The following is a 6028-nucleotide window of genomic DNA, read 5'->3' as shown; positions in this document are numbered from 1 at the left end:
TCAGTGTCTGTGATAGCACCTCCCACCTAAACAGATCTGCTTGGATGTCCATCAGCATCATCTAGGACCTCACACCTCACGCTGGGCCTCCAAAGTATAACAAAAAACTGACAGCTTCTCTCTGCGGGAATCCAGCATCCAGTATCCTATCTTACATGCTGAAAATGTTAAGGCATGGCATTTATATACCATTTGGGTGGGGTGGCTCATCCGCCAAACATTCTCTAATCCCATGTTTAGCATTACCCTGTTGAATGTTGTGATCATAATCGGTTTAGTGCTTGCTCAGGGGTGGACCAACATCCTGCTTTATCAGGTCCTGCATGTTCTTAAAGAAGGCAGGATTGCCACTATTTGGGGCATAAGCATTCAGTGTGGTTAATTTGTCCGCCCAGAGTCACCTGTAAATAGACACACCGCTCTCTCACATCGGCCTCCATGTATGTTAAGAAAACAGCACTTCTGGGGTACCCAGATTAGAGTGTCCTTGGCATATGTAGTATAGGAGGAGTGGAAGACCTGTCCCTGCCATTTTTAGCCAGTCATGTGGCACCTATGTCATCCAAGTGTATTTCTTGGAAGCATGCTATTTTGATTTGATGCCATTTCAACAAGGTGAATACCCTGTACCTCTTAATGTCAATCCCCTGAATATCCTGATCAGGATTCTGATGTCACCCCCCATCATCCTTTGTGATTTCTCACACTGCTCCTAACTGTCGTTCAACTGTCAACACAAAGAAACAATACAAATAGAACACTCCCACCCACCTATGGACAAACATAAGACATCTGTTTGACTAGCTCTGCCCACCCATTGCTTGTGCCAGGATATGCACAGCATCCCAGCCTGTCCAACGGGGACTGGATAACACACTCCACCAGTCAGCAACCAGGCCAGTCATTGACAGCTGCATACAATACACCTGCTTCATTCCAGCCACACTATTCTCTCCTAGCGAGTCTGTGTGCTCTATCTGTAGGACCTGGAGGCACGTGATCATGGTCTATCGCTTCTGTGTTGTCTGGCAGTCCGGTATACCACCATATGGTGCTGTAGTTATGCCAGAGTCAGAGTCATAGTCGCTGCCAGCAGCATGCAAACTCCACCCCCCAGGCTTGCATCATACCAGCCCCTAAATTATTATTTCATGAATACAAACAGAAGGCATCTCTAGTCAGTCATCTCTAATCCTGACCTCTGGGACGACCAGGGTATCTAGTACAAAGTCAAATGTAGGGCTTGGGCCCCAGTCTCTGCTCCATCAACAAGATGTTAAGCGCCATTGTCCAGTTCCATGTCTTGTGTTTCTGAGGTGCGTACCTGCATGGTCCCATCCTAACTGATCATCAACTTCGGTGAGCCTAGGGAGAGACTGTTCGGGTCCTCCCTCTCTGAGCAAGGCCGGTGGGGACCCCGCCAGGGGAGGGACCCCCGGCTTGGTTGTTGGCTGCTTCCTGGTCAGAGTACAGCAGTCTTATTCCAGAGTTCCAACCATTCCCACACCTCCTTTGGATGATCAAAAAAATCTTTGGAGAATGACTTTCACTCTCTGTGGTTATTAGAGCATGCACTGTTAATATACCACTCTTGAAGCCATATTTATACTTTTTGACGCAAAACTGCACCAACGCAGTTTTGCATCAAAAAGTTTAACGCCGGCTAAAACAATTTCTTTCTGCCAGCCGGGCGTCAAATTTATACTTTGACGCACTGTGGCGCAAAACGACGTTAACGCAGAAAAAATGACTCTAATCCGGTTAGACGTCGTAAACCGGATACGCGTCATTTTTCCCCACAATAGCATTAAAAAGCAACGCAAACGCAGCAAACAGTGCTAAGGAGCCCCAAAATGGATCCCAGAAGCCAGGAGAGACCCCAGGGAGACCCAGACAAGACCCAGGAGAGGGAGAAGAAGAAAAGAAAGTGTTGGTGCAGTGCAGAGGAGCAGGAAACACTGATCAGAGAGGTGACGGAACACCATCATCAACTTTTTGTCACCTCAAAATTGCCAATTGGGAGGAGAGAGGCAATTTGGCAACAACTTGTTGACAAGATCAACAGTGTGGCAGAGGTACGGAGAACAGTCACTTAGTGGAAGAAACGCTGGCATGACTGCAAGTGCAGAACCAAATTTAAAATGGCAAGGAACAGGAAGGCAGCACTGCAGACTGGAGGTGGGAATCCAGCACCGCAGGAGGCCCTGGACCAGATGGAGGAGATGGTGGCAGCAATCATCCCAGAGGAGATCGTCCCAGGAATTCAATGACAGGACAGCACAGACTGCCAGGAAACAACACAGATGCAGGGTAAGTTGCATGGGGGACAAAAATGCCTAAATGTCAACTGCAAGCAGGGGGAGGTACATAACTACTACACAATGCATGTCAGCCATGGAACTAAGGCAGTGGAAAGGGCAAAGGGGCACAGGACGGGTGCATGGGCTGTGCAGGGAAGACCAGGGGCACAGCACAACACTACACCAACAACCTTTGCATGGGGGTACTCTGCCATTCCAAGGCTGTTGGAAAGGTCAAGCCAGTCCTGGAGGGCAGAGTAGAAGGTAAAACTGGCCTACTGTCACAGGACAGATGGTATTGTCACAACATGAGCTAGGTCTCAATTTCCAGTCTCAGGCCATATCCGCAAGTGGCATGTACCATTGACAACAGTTGCCACTACCACCTGTGCTGTGCGTGCTGGTCAAGTAGCAAATGCAGTTAGGTGCCCATGGATCAAACACACCCAAAATAGAGGGTTCAGGATGACAACGCTATCAATCCCCTTTAATTCCTAACAAAGTGTCAATCCTGTCAAATGCTCATGTCTTTAGGCGCAATAAACATCAGGCATTGTTACTTACATTATGAAGAACACAGCAGTAACGTCATACCCATGCTGCCCATTCCAGGGTCCACCCGTGCCTGTGTTACAATAGCTGCAATGCCACCTTGCAACATCTCAACTGTCATACTGCTAAGACAACAGCATTGAGGGGGAGGACATATGTGTCTAGCTAGTTAAACACACCTGCACAGTCATAAGAGGAAATGGAACACTGGCAGGCCCATCATTGCAATGCAATGTAGCACACATTTGCAAACTTCAACATGACACTACCAATGCTAACACCTGTATCGTGCCATGCCAATGCTATACATAGTGTGTGCTTGGTCTCAGCAACGTATAGGTGTATATGAAACATCAGAGACCAGGTCAGTCCCATATTGTTAAGTGTGGTGCAAGTGGCATCAGAACACCCACAGCCATTGCAAGGCCTCACCATGCTAATGGAAGTAGAGGGAGGGTTGAGTAGGACAAGAAGGTGGCAACACACAATTTGGACAGAACCTACACCTAGAGAATGTGATGCAGACAATTCCCCAAACTGCCCACACTACATGTGACATGCAGGTGGGGCATAGGACTGTGAGAATGCTAATATTAATGAGAGGAACAATGAACAGGAACCAAGATTACAATGTCTCACTAATAGGAAGTCAGTGACGTCACATTACAACTGCCACAACACAGACACACTAATTGTACAATATCTCATTGCAGAGGACGATGGATCTCCTGTGGATATGCCTGTCCTGGACTTCCCTGATGACATGGATGACGAGCTGACAACCATTAGGCACCAAACCCTCCAAGATGTACTTTGGAACCCTCCAGATCCCACCTTCAGTTGCAAGGAGGGGCACAAATGCAGCAGCCATCACAGAGGACCCAACCACCACCCCAATAGTACGACCTGCCAGCTCCAACCCAGCTGAGGACTTTGATGACACTGGTACCATCTTTGAGAGGACAGTAGTGGGAGTACAGTGGGAGCTGGCCAAGGAGGTGCGGGTGGGGGTGCAAAATATGGCAGCCAGCCTTGAGGGGATGCACATGTGCATGATGTCATCTGCAGAACAGTCAGTAGCCATGCAAGTGCAACAATCCCTACTGCAAGGACTACAACAATGTGTGAGGGATTTCACAACAGCAGTTAGGGAGTTGCCATAACACCTGGCATCCCAAACATTTCACTGTGTGCACAACTGCAATCATGACCCCCTCAGGGCCAATCTGGCTGCCTACCACAGCGATGTAGCTGCTATAGTAAAGAACCAGCAGCTCCTCCTTGCTGCAGTAATGCCCTTAATAGCCCCACAGTTGGCAGTTACCAGGAATTTTGACTCCACGTCTTCAAACACTGAAGTGTGTGTTGCCCCTTCAAACCTACCACCACCAAGGGCAGAGAAGACAACACACACATCAGAAGATGAAGACGTGGAACAGATCACCTTCACCTGTAGGAGTACCCGGTAGCACCAGTCCATGCCACATGGGCACTGATTTCCTATGTCCTGTGCTTGCTAACATGCAAGTCTTGCTACAGTTGGTAACATGCACTGTTCCCCAGCACACTGTTTACCTTACCACTATGCACTGCAATTGTCTCTCACTACCTCATTGGCAATTCATGTTCCTCGGCACTGAATGACACTTCACCACAGCATGTCCAATGACATGTCCCTCACCATTGCACTTGTGTTGAGTCATAATTGAAGGCGTCACACTAATGGACTTACAATCCTGGACTATGTAAATATTGCACTACAGCACTGTAAAATAAATAGCACTTACACAACCACTTTGTCTCTGTGTAATGTGATTTGTGATGTATGTAACATGTCAATGGCCACAGAATGTCAATACAACAGTGTAGAAAGAATGTGGGCTGATAACTATGCACAGGGGTCTGGATTTTATCATCATCTGTGCTTCCGTAGGCTTATATCTGAAGTTAAAAGATCACAGACAGTATAATGCTGCGTAGAACTGAATATATGTCAGGTCCAAAGTGTGTACAAGATGAAACTCAATGTGGCCCACATTCCCTTCAAGACAATCATTATGTATGTGACATCTGACTCTAAACTTTAATCACACACACACACCATACAGCAGGAATGGATGTGTACAAGTGTATGGACAATTATGTAACCTGGGAGTACAATGTAAGAAATGATAGGTGTGAGTTAGGTACCCAGAACTTCATAAGATTATGACATCACTCATCTTATCAGGGTTCACATGAACATCAGGCAGAAGTCCAACAGTGCCTAAGATTCCAACACAGGACTTAAACGATGACAGATTTAAAATCACACCAACCTTTACAACAAACTGGGAACCATAGTTACCTTGAGTGGTGGGTGCAATGGATGACAGATGCATAGAGAAGTAGCTTTGTTGTAGCTGCCAATGTGACAGCTCATTTGGAAGTGGGAATAACCATGTCAAGAATGGGATTTTGATGCTGGATGGGACACAAATTCAAATTCTACATTGACACTGTACACTCTTGCAAAGGCCCTGATGCCCGAGCATATGACACATACTGTAAAGGAGCACATAAAACTTTATTATATCAGTATGAAAGGAAACCTAAACTGTGGGAAACACCTAAACTAACCTAGCCTATCCTAACTATACATTACCCACAACTGGCCCTAACTACCCTAAGCTAAACTTACTTACCACATTTAACTAAACACTCTAAACATCAACCCTCTACCCCCCTTTTATGACGGGACACATGTAGGACAACATATACTAACCTAAACACATACTAACTTATAGTAAACAAATATATATTTTTTTGTATTTTCTATTTTATAATTATTTTCATTTTTTTTTTTTTATACTGTACACATAAACCCCAACATCATCCCCCACCCACCCACAAACAAGTAATAATATAACACCCTCCACCCCAAACCCACTTAGCCTAACTAAACTAACAGCCTACTCTAACCTAACACTAAGCCCCCTAAATCCACTAAAGAAAAGAATGAGGAAAGAGGAGGGAGTGGAGGGAACTATGGGTGAGGATCAAAATGTCACAAATTGGCCCTCCGCAGGATCTTCTTAACCCCCGCAGTCATACGTTGCATGTCACGTTGTAGTGTCTGGAATTCAGTCATGTCCAATACAGCAGCTGGGGTCGTCTGGGTAGCACTTGTAGAAGCT

Source organism: Pleurodeles waltl, chromosome 1_1 (assembly GCF_031143425.1).
Source record: "Pleurodeles waltl isolate 20211129_DDA chromosome 1_1, aPleWal1.hap1.20221129, whole genome shotgun sequence".
Taxonomy (NCBI): Eukaryota; Metazoa; Chordata; class Amphibia; order Caudata; family Salamandridae; genus Pleurodeles; species Pleurodeles waltl.
The sequence above is the reverse complement of the archived record's forward strand: the minus strand, read 5'-3'. Positions refer to the sequence as shown.